This window comes from Trifolium pratense, linkage group LG6, assembly GCF_020283565.1.
Source record: "Trifolium pratense cultivar HEN17-A07 linkage group LG6, ARS_RC_1.1, whole genome shotgun sequence".
Taxonomy (NCBI): domain Eukaryota; kingdom Viridiplantae; phylum Streptophyta; class Magnoliopsida; order Fabales; family Fabaceae; genus Trifolium; species Trifolium pratense.
The window spans coordinates 35592168-35617266 of NC_060064.1; the positions used below are offsets into that span (position 1 = coordinate 35592168).

Genomic DNA, 25099 nt, shown 5'->3' on the forward strand with positions numbered 1-25099 from the left:
TGACACAAATATGATTCTTTGAATTTGTTCAAAGAATTTATGAATGAAGTAAATGAATAATTTTGAGAAGTATTAAGACCATACGAACAAGTCGTAATGGTAAATACTTAGATAAGGAGTATAGTAACAACTATTTATATTACATCATGTTCGACATGATTACAAATAAGATAGTTCGTTTATATCTCCAGCGACTCTTTCGAAAAATTATTTTAATTAGAGTTATTCTTTACCCACAAAAGTTCCAATAAAAGAAATCATAAAGACACCATATTTGATATGGAGGTAAAAGTACCTAGTTTGACTTTATGGTAGTTTGGGATTGTACGGTTTATAAGATAAACATAATTCCAACTTGGATTAATGTGTATTTGTGGAGGGATCCTAAAGAAACTTAGAAATACTAATTCTACAACACTCTCTAGGACAAAAGTTGTTTTGTTACTATAATTAAAATATTCCTTTAGAAGGAATGTGTCTCTAAAAGAGATAGTGGGAGTGATGTAGAACTTGAGTAAATTCGAGTACCACAAAACACATGTTTTTGAGAATGGAACATGAATCGGTTCAACAAGAGTTGTTGTTGGATCACCAGTTCGAGTAGCACAAGACCTATATAAGTCGGATATGTCATATCACACAGTTGAGAGTCACGGTTTTACCATGACTCGACAAGGTGATATATGATGCTCATGGAAGATGAGAATGTGACTTATAAAGAGTCCATGTACACAAAACATATATGGATATTGTTTTGTCATCCAATTGAGTAAGACTCATAGGATAAATATGAGTCTTGTTGTAAAGATTCACATGGATGGTATTGTGAATACCTTTATGGTGTGATTAAATGTGAAAGGTTTCACACAAATCATGATGCAATTATGATGAAACCTTTATTTCAATCATAGTGCTTAAACTCATTTGATTCCACTTGCAATTATTGTATGTTTTACTACGAGTTCTGGCAGATGGACAACGAGGTTACATTCCTTAATTGGAATGACCTTACATATGTATTTGACATATGGACGGAGTTTCGTTAATCTAAAGGATGCTAGAAAAGTATATAAATTACAAAATTCATTTATGAATTTGTTCAAATTTCTCAAAGTTGAATTATCAGTTTTATTGATCAAGTTTTATGAAAACTAAGATTAATAAAGGAACTCTTGTGCACACAAGAAAGTCAGTGGGAGTATTTAAATTAATCTGGTATTGTATGTGGATGACATACTGATCATCAAGACAATTTTCATACACTACACATGTAAGACATGATTAGGTAATTGTTTCTTGATGAAATACTTAGGCGAGACTTCCTAAAAGTTAGGAATCAAGATCTATAGAGATAGATTATTGACATATCTCAACCTTAGCCTATGTACAAATTTGATGAAGTGTACAGACACCTCATGTGCTTAATTTTATTGAAATTATTGCACACGTCACATGATGTATTTTTTGTCTCAAAGACAATATCCAACCTCATTGGATGAGAAAGGGATGCATGAGAAGTAACCAAATGCTTTGGCAATTGGGTTGATCATGTATATCATGATATGTACTAGACCAGATGTACTATATGCTATTAGCATAAACAATATGTACCAAATTATTTCTAGTGATTGTCATTAGATCACCATCAAGAATATCCATGGATATCTTAAAAGGATTAAGGATGGCTTCTTGATTGGATCTGGAAATGATCATTGTAAATGAGTTACAATGATACTGATTGTCCAAAACCGAAGAACAGTATACCCAGATTGTAGTCTGGAATAAACTTTATGCTCGGATGTCAAATCTGTAAGCTTACAAGCTTCAGAAGATTGATATATCTATTACAAAGGTCAAATATATGATTTGAATCGTTTGTCTCATAAGATGAGGCAGAAAATTGTTTTCCTTACGTTGCAGATTCCCTTGACCTCATTAAAGATGGTAATGGTTTAAACTTGCAAGCAACGGAAAACCAGATCTCACCAACGATTCAAATACAAGTTTTGACACTTTATTTCTTTTGATAGAAGATCAAAAGTGTAAATTGGAAGATGTATCGGGTACCAACATAGGAAAGAGTTCCTTATCCAATAATAGAAAATCTTGCATAGAAGATGCTTGATGATCACGCTAGTCCAATAGATGTTGAGTTAATATCTGATTGGCTTTAGTGTTAGTGGGAGATTGTTGGAGTAAGCCCTAAAAGTCAATCTGTTTTGATAGAATCTTCTTTTGTATCATGACTTTGATTTATATATTTAATATATATAAAAAGGCATTTCTTTATTATGTTTGTTTCAAACTAATAAAGTCCATAGAATAACTAGTCTAATTAATGGAACATTAAGTGTGACTTAATAGTGAGACTCCATTAAACATAAGGACACTATTCTTAAAGTATCCGTAGTCAAGTTTTACTGTGATGTGGGATAACAGTAAAACATAGAGACTATTATGTGAGTAGACTGATGACCTCATCTCACGTGTCATGGATATGAGATATCAAGTCTTCACATAGATATAAATATTAGGAGTAATATTTATATTGGATTGACCCACCATGAGAATACTACATAGTGTGTTATGAAAAGTGTCATAAGTTATTCTCATAGTGATAATGGTGTATACCACCCTTCGACCTGAAACCACTATGGACCCTAGATGTGGAGTAGAGTACTTAGTTGCCGTTCAAACATTGTCCGTAATAGGATGACTATAAAGTCGGTTGATGGGTACTCCACAAATCATGCTGAGAGACATGAGTGACCTAGATGGAATTTGCCCCTCATGCATAACAGGAGTAATATCTACGGGCCTCTTGATGGAATATGACAGATAAAATGCGTGGCCACGCGAACTAAGTCAATATGAGATATTGAGCTTATTCGTTACTCAGTATATTCTGGGATCAAGAAATAAGATATTGAACCATACAAGGATGACACGATCTATGCCTTGTGTTCAATATAGATATAAGGGCAAAGGGGTAATTATACACACGATCGTTATCATGGAAAGGTTTCGTCAGATCACATGACATTCTCGTCACTTGGGTAGCAGTGATGTGTTGCTAGATACCGCTCACTGCCTATAATATTAAATATGTGATTTAATATTATTGTCAACGTTACGAGAACCTATAGGGTCACACACAAAGGACAGATAGATGAGAGAAATAAATAAGTAAGACTTATTTATAAAATAATAAGTAGGACTTATTAGTAATTAAATAATTAAGTATGACTTATTATTTAATTAGAGAAGCGCGGCACACCGTAAAGTATGGTGCACTTAAGTAAAATACAGCACACTGTAAGGTACGGTGGATACTCAAATAAGTCTATAAAAAGAATACACTTATGTGCTGAATTTTAACCTAAGAGTTAGTCCTAAAATTTAGAAACCTAGCCGCCTCTCTCTAAACCCCGTTCTCTCTGAATCTCTGGTGGAATTGGCTAGCACCGGTCATCGGAGAAGTTCTGTTCGTGTGGACTGAGTAGATGCATCGCTACTTTGCTTTGCTCGTGATCAGAAATAGTTTTCTACTTCAAAGGTTCTGCACTTCAAGAGGTAAACACATAAACTTGTGGTTTTGTGTTCGTTGATTTGTGATTAATGGTTTAATCAAGATCCGTTCATCGGGATTGTTCCGCTAAGAGGATTAATTTTTTTGAAAAACCCCTCTTAAATCCCTTCATCACCTTGACTGTATAAAGCAATGGTTGATGCAGAAGAATGTATGCCCAATATGTCAGCACACAGCTCTGGAAATTGGTCATGAAGATGAGGATGAAAGTTAAGGATAATGATGCATCAAGACTTTCTTTTGTTTTGAGTATTGATCTAATCTATTTGGCTGATGTTCTATTTGAACCATATTATACATTTTTTTTCTTTCAATTATTGAAGGATTTTCATATGATGTCATTTGGTTTACATGATAAAAAGTCATTCCCAAACATTGTTTATTTTACTGTTCTATTTGAATTGAGTTGAATGATGTGTGAGTTAAAGAAAGTCACTTAGACAATAATATTGCTCTTATCTTTTTTATATGCTAATTAAGTTAGTTGTTGATAAATCAAAATTTAATGTACTTTTTAGTAGTATTTTTTTGGATTATTTTTAGAGGTAATTACATAAATTACTAACTTATGTTTGCTATTTATTGTGTAGAATTAAAAATAATAATAATATAAAAATATATTGATATTATTTGTTATATATATATTGAACGTTGGACACCGACACACTTTTGATTATAAGTGTTTGTGTTATATGTGTTGATTGCCCATACTGCTTGGTAGGTAGGATGAATGAACGACTATTGTGTTTTTGAGGAGAAATTCCTCTCGGTGGTAGATTGGTTGTGGGTAATTCTCTTATTACTACTGATATAGTTCGCTACCTAACATGTAAACAAAAGGTTAGAAGGGGGATCTCTAAAGTTGGATATCAATATCGATACAATAGTTTGTACAATCACGTGTTTGTGATAATCTTGAAAGAATCATTTTTTTTTTGGTTTTACCACTGAATTGAGTTTGGTGAACTCTTATGTGTGTTTGTTTGGTTAAATATACATTGTTGGTTACCAATGCAGAGGTTGGTCCTGGGCTAAACCAGTTTTGGAGAAAAGTATCTTATGTATGTGCATGTTTGGTTCTGGAAGAACGTATTTTTTCTGATAAATCATTAAATCACTATTATTATGGAAGAAAGTATCCTATGTACATGTATGTTTGGTTCTACAATGATAATAACCGTTTTTGAGTACTTGATTATGAAAATTTGATTTTGACTAGAATTTAGTTGAATTAAAATTATTTATGTTTCGATATATTAATGGAACAATGAGTTGAACAATAAATTTCAATGTAAAAATCACATTTAGACTTAAAAGCTACAAATCCTAGCCTTTTGAGTCTAAATATGGAGACAAAATCAATTCTATATAAGAGAAATCAACCATATCAAAATTAATTTTACATCTCAAAATCAATTCTAATCGCTTGAAATGTGAAACCAAACATAGTTGTGTGATTCTAAGGGTTTGTTGGCTTTGAATTGACAGGTTTGAGGAATGATTGATGTTGTATTGTACATGAAATTCTGACACGCTAGTAACCGACGTGGTGTAATGATGTTTCAAAACCAGAATACGAACATGACGTTGAGACTAATGTTCCAACATCATACCAACACAAAACATAATGAACAAATTAAACATAAATGACAGGAAAGTAAATGACACAGGATATTGTTAACTTAGTTCGATACAACATTACCTACTCTAGGGGCTACCAAGCTAGGAAGGAAATCCACTATAATAGTGTTTGTTCTAAGCCTTCAGCAAACTCACAGTTTACGACTTATCACCTAACCACTAGTCGTGTGCTAACTTCTACCTATGAACTCCCTAGATATGAGATCCATCTCACATCCTCTCAATGACACACCCTGTGATTACAATCAAACACAATAAGGATGAAGACACACTTCAAACACAAACCAACTGCGTACTTCAAAGCTTAGGAGTAATTCACAATAATACAGCTCAATAACACAGTCCTAAACTTGCATAAATGTGATACAAGAAAACTCACAATTAACAGAGAACACAATAAAACCCTAATGACATAATTTCTCAATGACGACTTTAGTAACCAACTTAGGTTTTAGGTCTTCCTTTAAATAGTTTGAGCTAGCACGAGCTTGATCAACAAGTTGGGCTTCAAAACACAGTTGATCTATGGAATGTCCAGCTAAGAAATATCAGAACAAAATATATAGTTTTCTAAAATGTTTGAACATATTTAGGGAATAAACAAGGCACTGGCCGCCTTCTTTAGGTTCCGACAAAACCGTGTCTTGGCGCACAAGTAAATGAACGTGGATTCCATATATAAACATAACGCACAATTATTCCTTCAAATATACAAGAAATGTTATCTTCTTAAACTAATAAATTATCTATTATTAAATTTGTTTGATCTTATTTTTTTTGACAAAAATTTGTTTGATCTTTTACTTATATAAAAATATGAATTTCGTATTCAATAAAATTCGTATTCAGTAAAATAAAATTAATTCCCCTTTTAAAATAGAATTTAATTGTTGTGCACTGTCAGTGTAAATTTTTTACACATGCATCCAATGATGTGTTGCCACATCATTTAATAAATGTGACACGTCGTATGTTTTTGAACACAATACATGATATATATATATATATATATATGGGGGCTGCTAATTTAGACCCAGTTGGGTCTAAATTAGCAAGGTGCACCTTTTGAGTTGGACAAAAATACCCATTTTTTAATTTTTTGGAAGAATAGAGCAACAGGGGCATTTCTGTAATTTTCTGCAATTTTACACGCGCCCCCCCACTTCTTTTTCCCCCCCCAGGACACGTGTCACGTAATTATAGGACAAAATTCAGGCGCGTGCACCACACGCGCCGACAGGCGCGCGTGGGTGGAAGGATGGGAGGAGAGAGAAACTTTGCTTTTGAAAAAGGCAGCCACGTGTCACGCTATTATTGGGTCTGCGTGATTTTTTTTCATTTTATACTTTAAACTCGATTATTTCGTCGTAAATTAATTTTTTATTTTTTAATTTTTATACCAAAATTCATAATTTTTTTTTCTCTACAAATAGAGACTTGGTTTGTTTGATTTGGACACCGAAAAAAAAACGCAATTTTTCACTACTTTAAACTCGATTATTTCGTCGTAAATTAATTTTTTATTTTTTATTTTTTTATACCAAAATTCATAATTTTTTTTCTCTACAAATAGAGACTTGGTTCGTTTGATTTGGACACAGAAAAAAAAAACCCAATTTTTCACTACCTTAATCTCATCAAATAACTAATAATCAACTTACTGAAACCATTTTACCAGCAAAATGGTTTCAGATTACAACTCTCTGAAACCATTCTACCAGATAAATGGTTTCAGAAGCAAACACAATTAATAAATTACTCACTGAAACCATTCTACCAGTAAAATGGTTTCAGAATACAATTATGTGCAACCATTCTACAAGCTAAATGGTTTCAGAAGCAAATAACTAATAATCAACTTACTGAAACCATTTCTACCAGCAAAATGGTTTCAGATTACAACTCTCTGAAACCATTGTACCAGATAAATGGTTTCAGAAGCAAACACAATTAATAAATTACTCACTGAAACCATTCTACCAGTAAAATGGTTTCAGAATACAACTATGTGCAACCATTCTACAAGCTAAATGGTTTCAGAAGCAAATAACTAATAATCAACTTACTGAAACCATTTTACCAGCAAAATGGTTTCAGATTACAACTCTCTGAAACCATTCTACCAGATAAATGGTTTCAGAAGCAAACACAATTAATAAATTACTCACTGAAACCATTCTACCAGTAAAATGGTTTCAGAATACAACTATGTGCAACCATTCTACAAGCTAAATGGTTTCAGAAGCAAATAACTAGTAATCAACTTACTGAAACCATTCTACCAGCAAAATGGTTTCAGATTACAACTCTCTGAAACCATTCTACCATATAAATGGTTTCAGAAGGATTTCGGTGTCCAAATCAAACGAACCAAGTCTCTATTTGTAGGGAAAAAAAAATTATGAATTTTGGTATAAAAAATAAAAAATAAAAAATTAATTTACGACGAAATAATCGAGTTTAAAGTAGTGAAAAATTGCGTTTTTTTTTCGGTGTCCAAATCAAACAAACCAAGTCTCTATTTGTAGAGAAAAAAAAATTATGAATTTTGGTATAAAAAATAAAAAATAAAAAATTAATTTACGACGAAATAATCGAGTTTAAAGTATAAAATGAAAAAAATCACGCAGACCCATTCATATGCTGACACGTGGTTGCCTTTTTCAAAAGCAAAATTTTCTCTCTCCAGCTTATAATCTAGTCGTGGCGCAGACAGGATGATCTGGGCTGTCTGATTGATCAGACAGTCTTAATGAGATCACATCTTGGCTGTCTGATGGAAATCAACGGTCTGTAACCATGGTCCTTCCGTACGCGCGCGACACTGGATCCACGTCTATTAATTGTTTAAGAAGGTTGGGCGCGTGATGTTATTTTTTTTTTTATGTAAAATTACAGAAATGCCCCTGTTGCTCTATTCTTTCAAAAATTAAAAGATAGGGGTTTTCTAACTTAGACCCTAGTTTGGTCTAAGTTAGCAAGGTGCACCTTTTCAATTGGACCAAAATACCCATTCTTTTAATTTTTGAAAGAATAGAGCAACAGGGGCATTTCTGTAATTTTACATAAAAAAAAACATAACAACACGCGCCCCACCTTCTTAAACAATTAATAGACGTGGATTACAGTGTCGCGCGCGTAAGGAAGGACCATGGTTACAGACCGTTGATTTCCATCAGACAGCCAAGATGTGATCTCATTAAGACTGTCTGATCAATCAGACAGCCCAGATCATCCTGATCTATCAGATCATCCTGTCTGCGCCACACTAGATTATAAGCTGGAGAGAGAAAATTTTGCTTTTGAAAAGGCAGCCACGTGTCAGCATATGAATGGGTCTGCGTGATTTTTTCCATTTTATACTTTAAACTCGATTATTTCATCGTAAATTAATTTTTTATTTTTTATACCAAAATTCATAATTTTTTTTTCTCTACAAATAGAGACTTGGTTCGTTTGATTTGGACACCGAAAAAAAAAACGCAATTTTTCACTACTTTAAACTCGATTATATCGTCGTAAATTAATTTTTTATTTTTTATTTTTTTATACCAAAATTCATAATATTTTTTTTCCTACAAATAGAGACTTGGTTCGTTTGATTTGGACACCAAAAAAAAAACGCAATTTTTCACTACCTTAATCTCATTTTATTGTTTACTAAATACGTTACTTGTGTGTTGTAAACTCAACCAACTCACTGAAACCATTATACCAGGAAAATAGTAGATAATATTCTGGAACTTTTGGTATATTTTATGAAATTTTTGGAGACCTGAAACTATTTTTAGTTAATTAAATGAGATAAAAACGGTAATTAAAAACTAATGTTTGCTTCTGAAACCATTTAATTGGTAGAATGGTTGCACATAGTTGTATTCTGAAACCATTTTACTGGTAGAATGGTTTCAATGGGTAATTTATTAATTGTGTTTGCTTCTGAAACCATTTATCTGGTACAATGGTTTCAGAGAGTTGTAATCTGAAACCATTTTGCTGGTAGAATGGTTTCAGTAAGTTGATTATTAGTTATTTGCTTCTGAAACCATTTAGCTTGTAGAATGGTTGCACATAGTTGTATTCTGAAACCATTTTACTGGTAGAATGGTTTCAGTGAGTAATTTATTAATTGTGTTTGCTTCTGAAACCATTTATCTGGTACAATGGTTTCAGAGAGTTGTAATCTGAAACCATTTTGCTGGGTAGAATGGTTTCAGTAAGTTGATTATTAGTTATTTGCTTCTGAAACCATTTACCTTGTAGAATGGTTTGCACATAGTTGTATTCTGAAACCATTTTACTGGTAGAATGGTTTCAGTGAGTAATTTATTAATTGTGTTTGCTTCTGAAACCATTTATCTGGTAGAATGGTTTCAGAGAGTTGTAATCTGAAACCATTTTGCTGGTAAAATGGTTTCAGTAAGTTGATTATTAGTTATTTGCTTCTGAAACATTTAGCTTGTAGAATGGTTTCAGAGATTTGTACTCCGAAACCATTTTTCTGGTAGAATGGTTTCAGTGAGTTGATGTAAGGTAGTGAAAAATGAGATTAAGGTAGTGAAAAATTGGGTTTTTTTTTTCTGTGTCCAAATCAAACGAACCAAGTCTCTATTTGTAGAGAAAAAAAAATTATGAATTTTGGTATAAAAAATAAAAAATTAATTTACGACGAAATAATCGAGTTTAAAGTAGTGAAAAATTGCGTTTTTTTTTTCGGTGTCCAAATCAAACGAACCAAGTCTCTATTTGTAGAGAAAAAAAAAATTATGAATTTTGGTATAAAAAATAAAAAATAAAAAATTAATTTACGACGAAATAATCGAGTTTAAAAGTATAAAATGGAAAAAAAATTAACGCAGCCAATCATATCATGACACGTGGCCTGCTTTTTCAGAATTTTCTCTCTCCGCGTCATCCAGCAAGCAAGACGCGCGTTTGTCGGCGCGTGTGATGCACGCGCGCTGATTTTGTGCAATCACACGCTGCCACGTGTCCTGGGGGGGAAAAAGAAGTGGGGGGCGCGTTGTACTGATGCGTAAAATTATAGAAATGCCCCTGTTGCTCTATTCTTCCAAAAAATTAAAAAATGGGTATTTTTGTCCAACTCAAAAGGTGCACCTTGCTAACTTAGACCCAACTGGATCTAAGTTAGCAGCCCCCATATATATATATATATATTGGTATATTATTGGACGCATGTGTAAAATAACTTTACACTAACAATGTATATAAATTAAATTTTGTAAAGTATATTAATAGAGTTAAATTTAATAAAACTATAGATAAATTATAATAGCATTAATAATAATCCTATTATTATAAAATAAAAATACATAATAGTTAAAGTGTTAAATCATTATATTTAGAATTTTAGAAATACATCATCTAGAAAACAAGATCATGTGGCTGTGGACCTATGGATGTGGAGACAAGATAAAAAAGAAAAAGCTTAATAATGGCTTATGAAAACGAAAGAAAAAAAAAAAGACTAATTGGGCTTTTTTTTATTCACAACAAAAAGAAGAATAGGACCAAAATAGTTTCTCCCTATCTCACCCTACAATCAATAGACTTGAGAGACTTGAACATTCAAAAAGAGGATTCCTCTTCGCCTTTAAATCGATCATAATCTTTTTATGTTTTTTCAATTTATAGGGAATACATATTTTTTTATAGTGTAAATTTTATTATGCAATTGGTACAAATTTTCTGAGGATATATTTTTGATAGTATTTTTCTAGTATGAGCACCCAAGAGGGCCGAAGAGCAACCAATTTTATTATTATTTTTTATTTAAAAAAACTCTAAAAGGTCCAATTTATACCCATATTCATAATCCGAAAAAAGAGATCCAAACCAGACATGACAATTGACAAGTGACAACATAATCCATATTCATTGGTATCCACCCAAACTCATTCAGACTTTGATATTGATAAGAAAATTTCGAATTGATTGAATTTGAGTTTTCTCCAATTTAAAAAGATAGAGACTGTGTTGTAATGAAGGCACTAATACTTTCCTTGAATATGTCCCTCAGCCCACCATATTAAAATTATATTTTTATCTGTCTTAACTTTGAAACTCTTAAATAAACTCTCAAATCACAAGTATTGTATTTATTGTTTTTGAAAAGGCAGTATTGTATTTATTGTTATTTTTAAGATTAGTCATAAACAAACTATTTCCTCAATTTTTTATTTAAAAAAATCATATTGTTGAAATCGCAAAGTGTTGGGCTTTTTACTTTTGTTTTAAATAAAAAAAATACAAAAGTGCAGTACAAGTTCATACAAGATGATATGGGATGGGACGGGAATACCTGAACTCGATTGGAGCATAGTATGAAGTTATATCTTTCATCTCCTGTCGAAGATTAGAACGAATATGACAATACCTAAATATTTTAGAGTTCGTGGACGGGGAGGGAAAAAATTATCTCAACCTAGTTGCCATGCTAATCCAAACTAAAAATTATGTTGGTTTAGAATAATTGTTAAGAAACAAATTTAACTATTTAAACTAAAAAAAAATATCATATGCTGTTTCGTAATTTTGTTGAAGTTTTAACAAAAAACTTTTATATATTTTTTAGAATTATTTTAACTATTCCTTTTCTCAAAAGGGAGAGGAAAAGCTAACTGAAAATAAATTTGATCGTTAAATGCTTGTTCAAAAAATATTTTTTTTGCCATGAGAAAGGGGACTAAGCCCAAAAGAAAAGAGATTACAATGCAACACTATGGGGAGTAGTAACTCTCAAGCTATCAGCAAAACATAACTGGTCTACTCCGACAGGAGGGTCATCAAATAAAATGCATCCAATTGATTGACACCCTATCGAAGCCAATACATGATCGTTAAATTTTTGATCCGTCAAAAGGGAGAGAAAAAGCTAACTATTCTTTAAAGATAATTTTATCTATTAAATTTTTTTAATGTTGAATTCAATCCTGACAAAAAAATATTATCAAAATTAGCGGGCCGCGCTTGTTTGTGTCTAACTTATGTTAGAAAAAAATTTGTCTTATGTTATGATGAGTTTGTTAATAAAAGAGTTTTGCTACTAAAAAAAGATGTGCCTTATATTTTGGTGATTTTGTTAATAAGATATTTTTGTTGCTACTAAAAAAAATCAAGGGTAATGTTGGTATTATGAAAAGTCCACACCAAAACTCGTGTATCATATTTATATATAGAAATAGAATAGATTAAAATATTCATTAATGTATGCTTTTTGTTTTTGCTTAATTATACTTTTAATCTCTTATCTTTATTTTAGGCTATGTTTTGATTGATGGTACATAACGGAATGGAGCGGAATGGAATAAGATGGAATGGAGCGGAGCGGGATGGAATGGAGCATAAATGTATTCCATTGTTTGGACATTTTGTATTCCATCCCATACACCCCAAATTGGAGGGGAAAAAAAATAAGAGAAAATGATGGAATGGGATGGAATCCATACCATCACATACCACTCCATTCCATTCATTTTTAAAGAATCCAAACATTGGAACTTCACTTCATACCACCACATACCACTCCATTCCATCTCATACCACCAATCCAAACAAAGCCTTAGGTTTCAAGTTAATCCCTTATCTTTTCTGCAGGTTAAAGTTGGTCCCTCCCGTCAAATTTTTCACTATTACCATTAAATTTGGACACGTGTCATCTTTCCAAGTGTGGTTTCCGTTTGCTACGTGGAATTTTTCACTATTACCGTCAAATTTTTTTGGCTTAATTTTTCATTTAATTTTTTGATGTAATTTTTCTGTCTAATAAAAATTTTCAGGTTTGCATTTAGAAGGCCTAAGGTTTATTTTGGTCCTTCATGCAGCCACTTAGCTACTACCACGAACCAATTTTGCAAGAGAGGATAATTCCATTTGTGTACGAGAAAATCTCACTTGGGAAGCTCCAATATCCAGTTTGGTAGAGCCTGTTTCGGCTAGTCATATTGTTCTTAATTTGGCCACAAAAAATCCATCATCGATTACCATATCGTTCCCAACCATGATGACTAAACAACGCCGGAGCACTAAGGTTCCCAACCATGATTAAAAAAAATATTATCAAAAGAAAAAAAAAATCATTTAAACAAGTTTTTGCAAAAAGTACAAATTCTTGGCTTCATGGCTACGTCTCTCTCTTTTTCTCTCTCTCTCTCTCACTCGAGAGAAGTCTCGTCCAAACAAAACAACAAAAGCACCAAACAGAAAACATTTCTCCTCTCTCTCTCTTTCTTTCCTCCACAAACGCGTATTCATTTTCCTCTCTCTCTCTCTCTCTCTGTCTGCAAAAAAAAAAAAAAAAATACAACAAAACCCAGGTAACAAAACCGCACAAAAAATAACTAACAACAAACAGCAACAATACGACGTCGTCCAGGTTTTCATTCTTTTATTATTTATCGATTTGAATTTTGATAATTGTTTTTGTAAACAGCAGAGTCGATGGCAGAATTCAGAAACAACAACACCACCACCAACAATACGACGTCGTCGAAGTTTTCATTCTTCAACCGATCTTTAACAACGCTTAATTCAAATCGCAACGAAAAACAACCGCTGCAAAAACCCCAAAACCTCGAACGCACCGTTTCGCTTCGCGGTAGGGTTGTTAAAAAGCTCTGTAGTTTCTTTGAGCCAGCTCAAGAAGAATCACTTTTCATCAATAAACCTAAACCCTTAAAATCAACCGAATCAACATCAGATTCTTCGGTAAAATCGTTTGAAATTGATCGATTCATCACCGATTGTGAAATTGCCTGGAACAGAAGATCGAATTGTGTTGTATTTTACGAGTTTGCGTGGGATTAGAAGAACATATGAAGATTGTTATGCGGTTAGGATGATATTGAGAGGATTTAGGGTTTGGGTTGATGAGAGAGATGTTTCGATGGATAGTTCTTATAGGAAGGAATTGATGAATGTGTTGGGTGAGAAAAGTATGAAGAATGTGACGCTACCGCAGGTTTTTATTCGAGGGAATTATGTTGGTGGTGCTGAGGTTATAAAGCATCTTTGTGAGGTTGGTGAATTGGGGAAGATTTTGGAGGGTTTTCCGAAGACGAAAGCTGGGTTTGTTTGTGAGAGTTGTGGTGATGTTAGGTTTATGCCTTGTGGGAATTGTAGTGGAAGTAAGAAGGTTTTTTGATGAGGATGAAGGGTTGTTGAAGAGGTGTTTGGAATGTAATGAAAATGGATTGGTTCGGTGTCCTAATTGTTGTAGTTCTTGATGTGTTTCGATTTGTGTGTATTAGTAGTAATTGGTGTTTTTTGCAATTGCAAGTTTTTTAGGTGTTGATAAATAATTTGATTAAGATTGAGGAATTTGGGTTGTTTTTGTCGATGGTGGTGATGTTGATGATATCGCTCTCCCTAAGGTTATCAGAGGGTTTTAAATAAAGGTCAATTGCAGTTAAGATCACATCAGCTGTCTCGATTGTTTGTAATATCGAGTAAGGATCACACGATGCAGCTGCAATGTGACTGTGACTGGAATTGAGACCACATCAACCGCCACGATTCTTTGTAATATCAAGCAAGGATTGCGACATGGGTGTAATTCAAAACCTTGGTTATATCATGATTCAAAGATCTCTTTGAATTTTGTATGTTGGTTTTATTTGTTTGTTTATTTTATGGGAATTGTGTGATGAGCTGAAGCTGATGGTGTTTTCAGCTCCTTGAACAGTATTTTGTTCAAGAGTGTGCTTTTATATCCCAAAAGAAAAAAATTTGATAACTGGGTTTGAATATGTATGTTTATTGTAGTTCATTCCTCTCCTGGTGAGGAATGTTTCTGATCAAGGGAATGTAAATATGTGTTGTTATGATATGATCCTTCGAGGGATGGAAATATTGACATTGAAATTTATATTGAGAGTGGTTTGTAGTCTGTTATAGTGTCTTATTTACATATTTGATTTCTCTTATGTCTTGCATTCGAAATTTTTGATAGCACATAGGGTTTGAAGGTCTGAACAGCTTCAATTCTGCATGTCAAAATGCAATAATGGCATAGAAATGTATTCATCAATGGGAACAGTATCTTTTACTAGTCATGTGATAGTAAGGATTAACAAACAATGACAATTGATGGTTTGGTTGACAATGATTTATGTTAGCACCAAAAGTTGGTGTCGGATAATGATATATGGTTACATTTAAGCACTGTCATTTTCTTAATTATTGCTGGTATCTATTGATGGTATCTACGTGTTAGTGTCATTGTTGTCTCCGGTGTCTGTACTTGTATCGGTGTTTATGATATTGGGTGAGTTTAATGCTTATTTTGCTTACAGACATTTAATATGTTCCCATCTAATGTTTGTGCTGTTGAAGTAATATAAAATGTCCTTGTGCTTCTAATTGAACACGGTATTCAGTTCATGTAATTTTGATATGACTGTGCTGTTATTTGGTAACACATAAGCCTTCATATCAAATTGATTTTCAACTTTTATGTGATCTAAAGTGGCGGGAACAGGATTTTGACAGAGGCTAGACCCATGAGAAGTTAAGAACAATTATTTCTGTCTAATATACGTTCATGTGGGTAGTAGTGAAGATTCTTAAATGATATGTTTAATCTACTAGTAAACAATGTTGTAAATTGCTGATAACAAAAAATAACAGTTTGTTCAAATATCGCTACATAGTAGTAGTGTATCGCAGAACAATAGTAATTTGCTTTAACAATATTTTCTTCTAAATTACTATGATGGAATACTTTCTCTAATTCTTTCTATTAGAGATTTCTTCAATTTGGATCTCCAGCGAAAACTAAAGAGGGAATGAGAATTCATCACTTGATCTGGATAGCAACAACGTGGAGTATTTGGCGAATGAGGAACAATATCAATTTTAGAGCTGAAGTAGCAGGTTTTCAAAGGTTTCTTTGATAGTATTAAAATTTTGTCTTGGTATTAATTTTTTTTAGGCAGAGCATGCCGCCTATGTAATTTTATTTTCTTTGAATGGTGTAATAATCTCTTGATGCATCTTAGTAGCATCTAAGAGGTTTTTTTTTTGTGAATTGTAAGAGTTTGAATATCCTTTTTACTCCTTACTAATTTCATCATTTGCTTATATAAAAAAAAATGAATCAACAAAAATGTTATTTTTATTAGACAAACGAGTCAATAAAAAAATAAACCAAATGCATAAATTTTTGTTGACATATTTATCTCTTACCCCCTTTACTCCTGATTATAAGAAAACATTTATTTTTAGATACATTCAAAATTTAATGTATTTAGACTAGATACATTAAACTTTCAATATATCTAGAAAATGAATCTCTTCTTATAATTAGGACCAGAGAAAGTATAAAAAAGGACAACATGAAATGTGTAGCACTATGTTTCATGTAAGATTTTGTTCAACATTCTATGTTTGATATTTGGTACGAGGCTCTTTTCCTAGTTTCAAGCCAGTCATATGTAGAGAAGACCAATGCCCTCAAGTTGAATATATTCCTGCTTTGTACTTTAGCTTTCAATTTCAGCAAACTACTAGGAAACTAGGAACATTGTTCTCTAGTATTCTCTCACATGGGGCAACTTTTTTTCCCCCCTAAGTTTAATCAATTTTTTCCCCACATCTTTTGTAAGTTTAAACTTCAATCTCGATTGGCAAATATTATTTAATTAAAAATGACCTTTCTGATGAAAAATAGTAGTAAGTGCTGAAACATAAGCTTATGGAGATTTGAATGTGGTAAAAAAAAGGAGGGTGTTAATAGTTTTTCCCCACACCTAATCTGGAAAAAGAAAAGTACGAGTACTAACAGGTAAAAATTGCCAGAAGAAAAGACCCCCAATTTAAGAGGTGAAAAGAGAAATCATCATATAATTTTGAACTTAATATAATATTGACAATTTATTTTTAATTTAGAAATTGAAGTGGTACAAATTTTAATTAAAGAAAATATATAAAAAAAATCAATATATTATTAATTCTAGGTTCAAATATGATTTTATTCTCTACAAAATTGTGATTTTAAAGTTTAGTCCCTATTAAATTTTAATGGGAATTTTAGTTCTTCATAATGCAATTGTAAGAATAGTCCCTATTTTAAAGACTTTTTACAAAAAATGCATGCATTTAATCATCAAAATAGTCCCTATAAAATGCAAATAGGGACTAAAAGTGAATAAACTTTTTTTGAGGGGTGTTTTAGGGACTAAACATATTTAACACTTAATTCTAAAATAAATTATATCAATTTTTAATATCAGATAAATCACACACAATATTGGTTATCTTTCATTTTCATAAGTTAAATATGATTTTTGGCTTAAATGCAGTTTTACCCCCCTATTTTGAAAAATGCGGAATTTTACCCCCTTATTTTAAAATTCGGAATTTTAGCCCCCCTATTTTATAATTTGTTGGATTTTGCCCCTCCACCAAAAATTTGCACAAAATCTGCTTCTGAGTCTCAAGTTCAAAGCTTCGCACAGAACTCAATTTGGATTAATAATTCACCAAACTGGTACCAAAACGACCGCAATCGAGTTAGTTTTCCACAGAATCAAACTCCACAAAATTTGGACTTACAGAGAGAGATTAATTACCGTTTTAGTGAAGGTCTGTTCAAATTAATTATCGTATGAAACTACTACTGGTATTTTCGTCATGCCTCTCACCCTGTAGCTAATTTTTTAATACTATTTATATGCATGGAAAGCTAACGAAATTATCCTTGTTGGCATTTCAATTTCGTCGAATTTGGAGTTACGATGCGTTCGGTAGACGATGTTGAATTTGAAGATCACAAGTAGATTTCTGTAGAATTAGTAATTGGACAGATCTTCACTAAAACGGTAATTAATCTCTCTTTGTAACTCCAAATTTAGCGGGGTTTGATTCTGTGGAAAGCTAACTCGATTACGGTCGTTTAGGTATCAATTTTGTGAATTATGGATCCAAATTGAGTTATGTACGAAGCTTTGAACTTGAGGCTCAGAAGCATATTTTGTGCAGAATTTTGGTGGGGGGGCAAAATCCAACAAATTATAAAATAGGAGGGGTAAAATTCCGCATTTTAAAATAGGGAGGTAAAATTCCGCATTTTTCAAAACATGGGGGGTAAAACTGCATTTAAGCCTATGATTTTTTTTAAACATAAGTTAAATATGATTTTTTTTAAACATAAATTAAACACAAATTTTTAAGATAATGAATAACTTGTTGTCTTGGACAATGTATCAAAGTAAGTTCTTTGTCTCCTAATTTGTTCAGTCGTAAAAATAGTTTTAAAATCAAACACAATACAATTGAAATTGTCCTATCAAGTCTCTTATTTTTTTTAGCCGCATCCTAAAATGGGGCTTTGCTCAAAGAAAAATCTTTTGAACATGGTAAAGGAATTGATTCTACCTTTTTGGGTGTCCCTATGTTTGGTGATTCCAATTTTGTGCAACTTAGTAACCATGAAAATTCAATATAACTTGGTAACCATGAAAATAACCTTTAACATAGGAGCAATCCCTTCAAGTGACATAATAAAATACAAGAGGGAAAGAGACATAACAATGTACATGTAGATAAATGCTCCAACATTTTTTTGTAGTTCAATCTATTGAGTAAGAGGAACACACTCAAGCTCAATTTCAAGAACACCTCTCTCAACATTCTGTAGCCTCACTGAGATTTCTTGTTTGATCTTTCCTTCATCAAGGGATATGGTACCATCTCTAACAAGACTGTTGTTCTTGCTTGCTACAAATTTCTCAAACTGCATGGGCTCATTGCTTGAAGATTTTTTCATATGCAATTGCAGCTAAAACAAGTGGTTGAATGTCTATTTCAGCCTCACCCATAAAATCATCAGTTGAAAATGTATCTTTATCATACACTAGCTGCATATATAAGAAAAATTAGTATGAATAAATGTATAATGATGATTTGGACAATCTGATAAAGATCAGACGGTCCACGTTTTGACTTTCATAAATCAGGTCTACAATCCAAAGTCAGAACGTGAGTTGTCTGATCTTGACCTAATGCTCTGGATAAACGACTGCGTGAATGTAGGGAATCCAAAATATATATATGCAAAAACTAAGCCATTTTGATTTCTATAATTGAACTTACCACTTTAAGGGGAGGAATGTTTTCTGGAATTGATAGCATTAGACTTTCATTCCAAACTGGATTCAAATTGTTCTTTATAACGCGCGTTTTTACAGACTGCAAGAACATATATTAAAAGTGTTATACTATACATTTTTCATTTACTCCATTTTCATTTGTTTGCATTTTTCAAGTAATCTATAAATTGAAGAACGCTTACTTGGTGTCCCAAAGAAAGGATCACATAAGGGTCACTGGTCATTACATCTCTAACAGCCAAGTGAGTGCCTTTCACAACATTAACCTTAATCAACCCTACAAATTCAACCATACCTGCCTATAACAGTAAATAGGAACAAAACTAAGTATTCAGAACAAAAAAATTAATCAACATTTCAATAAGTTTATCATTTTTCCTTTTTTTCTTTTGGTCAGGTAGCCTAGTCAGCTGTTATCGTATTCTAAAGTGACAAATAATTTGAGACAGAGATATTCTAAATACGACACTTATATACGACACGTATAAAGTGATTAAAGCCTAAATTTTCGTAAGTTATTCTTAACACTATATAGCATATTTGTTGCATCAAATGACTAAAAAATGAGTACTTCAAATGAAACATTACCAATGAGGTACTCTTCTTTGAAGAAGACTTGTGCTCGGAATCTTTTCTTGCCCAACTATTTCGAAATGCATGTCCAATACGATGTTTTGTCGGGGCTTTGTCGTATTTTTTCTGGTCCATATGAAAAGTGTAACATGAAGAACCACTCTGAAACAATGATAAACTTCTTCCTTGTTGAGCTGGTACAATTGCGCATGCTGCATTGTCGTCGCACTCCATGAATAGTAATTGTTCATATTTTTTCCTGAAAAATCAATAGGACATTTCTTAATAAGAAAGGTGTAATTGTATTTCATCAACAAGAAAACAATTAAAGAGAGTTATATTTCGTTTTAGTCACCTGATATACTCGGAGCGCTCTTCGATCGAGGTATGTGGTTTTGGTTTTTTTATATGACTTGGGAGGAAAGCTTCATACTTTTTATTTAACAGTGTATTTCCACCTAACTTCTCTAATGCATCAACTTGTTCATCTGTCCATTGATCTAGCTTCAATGATGCAACCTGCATTAAACAAACATGTAGTGGTAATGTAGCAGAATTTAAGTTTCAATTTTGATTAAGGTTCTGTTTGGATTAACAACTTAGCTATTCTGTCTTGTACTGTCCTGTATTGTTATGTCCAGTACTTATATTTTGCAGATAAAACAGACCCGCAATGTTTAGAAACATACCTTTGATATGTGGACTCCTAGACTTCTATGTACACCCGAACACTTTATGCAAATAAATACTCCAAGACTTGAAGATCTGATATTCAATAAATAAATGTAATGAATAAGAACAACTATGAACTAATGATAAAGAGATTAGCTATTGAAATTGATGATGTTATTTCAAAAAGAGTAATGAAAAATCCTAACAAATTGGATGGCTACGAAAAACGGACTAACACTTACACCCATTTTGGCTCTGGAGTTCCGCAATCGGCGCAAAACTTGTTTCCAGCTTGATGCATCAGACTTGATAGTCTTTTGTGTGGACCTAATAATTGATGAAAAGGATTACGAGGTTAAGTTTTCATGGAGACGAAACTAAGCTAAGTTTCCTCTGCAGCATCTGCATAGTGCGGTACGCTGCAAAGCTATTAGATTTAGAGAGATAAATTATAAATTCATTTAGTACTCTAGATCTAAATGTTTTGCAACGTCTTGCGCTATGAAGTCAATGCAGAGGAATCAATACACAACATTGTACATTACTAAGTTAGCTAGTTAAGAAACTTCTATTCTCTACCCTACCAAATCTCTCATTATATTATTTATTCTACATTTCTATTGTGTAGAACTATATATTTATATCAATCATTAAGGTATATAATTTTGTTCAATCTAGAATGCTAAGTACAGTAGCTAGTGCATTTTGGTGAACATAAATGTCAATTTGAAACTTCTCTAATTTCAACATTTCTTTCTTCCAACATTTCTTTCTTCCATAAAACTACATATGGGCTCAAGTGGTTAATGAGGTTCCCTAGGATGGATCGTTCGGGAGAACCTAGAATTCTTGGCCAGACTTTCCTAACCTCATGGCTGAACTTTGGATTACTGGGCCCCTTACTCGGGGAACCAGAGGGGTAATGCCAAAAAAAACTACATTTTATAAAGTTGTTTTTCATGTTTTTTTACAAAAAATGTGTGAAATGAAAACATGAAATGTTCATATGATTTTTTATATTATAAAAATGTATGAATAAATCTATTGATATTTTTGTGCAAAATTAATCATTCCACTATTTTGAGGGGTTTGAGAGGGGGTGTATATAGAAAAAAAGTTGATGAAATGTTCTTACCTGATACATCTTTAGTATCAGAATTTCGATGTGGTGAAGACATCTCTAGCATCCAATATTTGAAACCAAAATAAAGAAATTATGCTAGAATTTGCAACCAGCCATGTGTGAGTTACTTTTCTGCATGTAGATACAAGAAATTGCACATATCAAATATGTAATCATCATCTAGCACAAATCACCTATAAAACAAAAAAAAAAAAAAAAAAACACACATAAATGATGAACAATATTTTTTGAATTGAAATTCTTTATATATATTGTAACATACCTGTCTTCTTTTATATTTTGGCATCAAAACTCAATGGCAAATTGTTATGTGAAACATACCAAAAGACCAATTCAAAGAAATTGTGTCCAATTGATGAGGTTGTGAACAAATTGAAAAACCTTAAAATGTTTTCAAAAGGGTCTTTGGAAAAAATGTTTTTGACAAGAATTGAAGGTGAAAGGTTGAAGAAAATTTAGGAAAATTGCATTGAAGAAAGAGAAATTTGGAAACTTTGTGTTGTGATTATGGGAGTGGCAACAAATCCACAGAATGGATTTGTCACAAAAAAATAAAAATCACAAACAGGCTTTTAGGGTAAAAAGAGACAGGTCAGAATTTGTTTTTCTTTTCTAACAAATTTTATCTTTAATTTTTTTTTTTAAATCCTTAGGCATCAAATTATGGTATATAGTGATTTTAATTTTTAACAGAAAACAGACACTAATGTTCTGGATAAGGATAATATGGTACTTATTTAGGATGCACACATGATCAATATCAACTACTTACCCAAAAATAGAAGTTTACACCATACATAGTAAATATCATGACAAGATTTTTGGAGTTAACTTAAGTGTCATTCTACCATGTATCGTAGGCCACGTTAAAAAAAAAATTGTGTTTGAAAAACCAGTTTTAATTTTAAACTTAGTGAACAGGGTGGAAAAAATGCAGGGCGAAATGTGCTCGCTAGACAGTAAAGTCACCATCAAAGTGTTTTTTTTTTTTTTGAAAAGGGGAACGTCGATAAACCCCTTTAAGAACGAGAAAAAGGTCATCACAACCAAATTTCGGGTTCAGGAGTCGGTTATGCGAGGGGAAGGTATTAACACCCTCACATCCGTTGTATCCAACGAGAACCGTCGATTAGTTTAGCGCTTGATTAGGTGTTAATTTTATGTTTGTTCGTTTATTATTAATGTGGATTGAAAATAGAAAGTTTGGTTTTAAATAAAGGAAAAATGATTTTTTATTAGTGTGCTTGACAAGAGTGATCCCTTGCTCCTACGTATCCCCAGTGACTTGTTTCACTCCGATAGTATCATAAATGGAGTCAATGCATAGGAAATGAATGCATTTCCATACAATTAAGTTAAGTGAAATACATACGACATAATCTGGATTATATCACATTACTTATAGAGTCAAACCCACAGAATCTGGATTTTAAAAAAGGGTTTTAAAATTGCATCTCCACATGAGTCAAACCCACAGAATCAAAACAACTAAGTTTAAAACCCAAAAATCAAATCATACACATATATATACAAATACATAGCAGCAAAGCAAACAGTACAGATAAAAACATCAGAAACAGTAATTTATGATGAGACATGATGAATATAGAGTAAACTGATAATTTTAAAGGGTAACCTGGAGTGCAGTGAATTCCTCCTTGCGTGAGTATTTTCCTCCCTCCGCTAGCTGTAAAATTTTAGTTGTGTTTTATAGGGTTGAAATTAGGTTTAGGCATTCAATTGTAATTGTTCTGAATTTGGAATGCTTTGATGATGATGATTTGGAATTGATGGGGGAATTCATTTGTTCCTATTTTGTTTGAATTGGAAACAAAATTAAAACCGGAAGCTTGAAAAATGGGAGAATTGGCGCGCGCAGCTGTACTCTTGCTTGCTGCTTTTTGTTTGATTTTTTTTTTGTTGTTACTAATCTATAATAATTAATAATATCTTTGATTTTTTAATAGCAATTAGAGATAGGCACGAACGCGCATGTCTGACCCGCTAATAATAATAATAAAAATACCTAGCTATTTTTGGTCACTATAAAATTATTATGTACCTAGTTTTCTTTTTATAAGATATTATGCACGTAGTTTTAATCATTGTTTAAAAAGAAAAGGAGTATTTGAAGCTGTGCGAAGAAGATGGGTGTTGTTTACAAAAGAAAATGAGTATTTGAAAATGAGTATGTAGGGGGAGTTTTGGAGAAGACTAGCGATGTAGTTACATTCTAAATAAAAAGTATTAAAAATTTCAAAGTGGTGTTATCTTTTCAACTTACCGGGCCGGTTAACAGGTTAAAGAATAAAAAATGGATGTGATACGGGCTTAATGTTATAGGAGTGTGTTAAAGGGATGTGTTTGAGAGTGTGTCCCTAGCAATGCTCGTTAAACCAATTTGTATTTCGAATGACTATTTTATAGACATGTTTAAAACATTAAAGAAAGTTTTTTTTTTTTAAAAAAAAACTCTCAAAATATAATTTCTAAGGAAAGATTTTTGTTACTTTTATTTTTATTTTTTTTAATCAAATAAATTTAATTCATATCATCAACTAATAAATGTTCAATAAATAAAGGAATAATCTTAAATCTATGGAAATTAGTCCAAACATTGACCGCACTAGCAAGAGTATGAGCAACCAAATTCGCTTATCTCCTAACAAACTTAACATCATAGTTTACATAAGGAGATGCCATAAGAAGAATAATGTCATTATTAAACTAAATTCTGATTTGTCCCATCTTCTCGAATGGATAACGTCAACCAACAACTTTGAGTCACTTTCAAATTGAACTCGCTCAAATCCACGATGGATAGCCTCTTTCATAACATGTAATAGTGCACATGCTTCGCCTTCTACTATCGAATAAAAAGGTTACTTCCATTGAGTTTTCAGCCATAAACCGCCCATTCTTCCACCTTGGCTCAGTGACGGAATATCATCATTCCAGATCTTGTCGTTTCGGTTATGCAAAATGCATCAAAATAACTATGTGACCTGCCCTATCGTTGCACCGTCATCATTTCTGCACATTCCAAACACACTGTCTGAGACTGTCCCGTGATGGTACGCTGCATTCTGCAGCAACTGTGACAGATCTGCTACCGATCAACACTCGCAGGCTGCTACGCATCCAAAAAACACATGAACATCATCCTCTACCTCAACATTGCACACATGACAACTTAGTTCACATTCTACATAACATTGTGTCAATTGAACCCGTGTCGGCAGACACCCCCTACATAACCTCCAGAGTAAGTGACGCGTTTTGTTAGGAGTTTGAGTTTGAGCTTTCTAAATATCATTCCAATTACCTTCTACATGGTGTCCATCGCTTCAA

At 32.5% G+C, this 25099-nt stretch overlaps 2 pseudogenes; one reads left to right on the forward strand and one right to left on the reverse strand.

Moving 5' to 3' along the window:
• The first annotated feature begins 13462 nt into the window (after nucleotides 1–13462).
• Nucleotides 13463–15077, forward strand: LOC123893013 (annotated as a pseudogene).
• Nucleotides 15078–18591: 3514 nt separating this feature from the next.
• Nucleotides 18592–23678, reverse strand: LOC123890025 (annotated as a pseudogene).
• Nucleotides 23679–25099: the final 1421 nt, after the last annotated feature.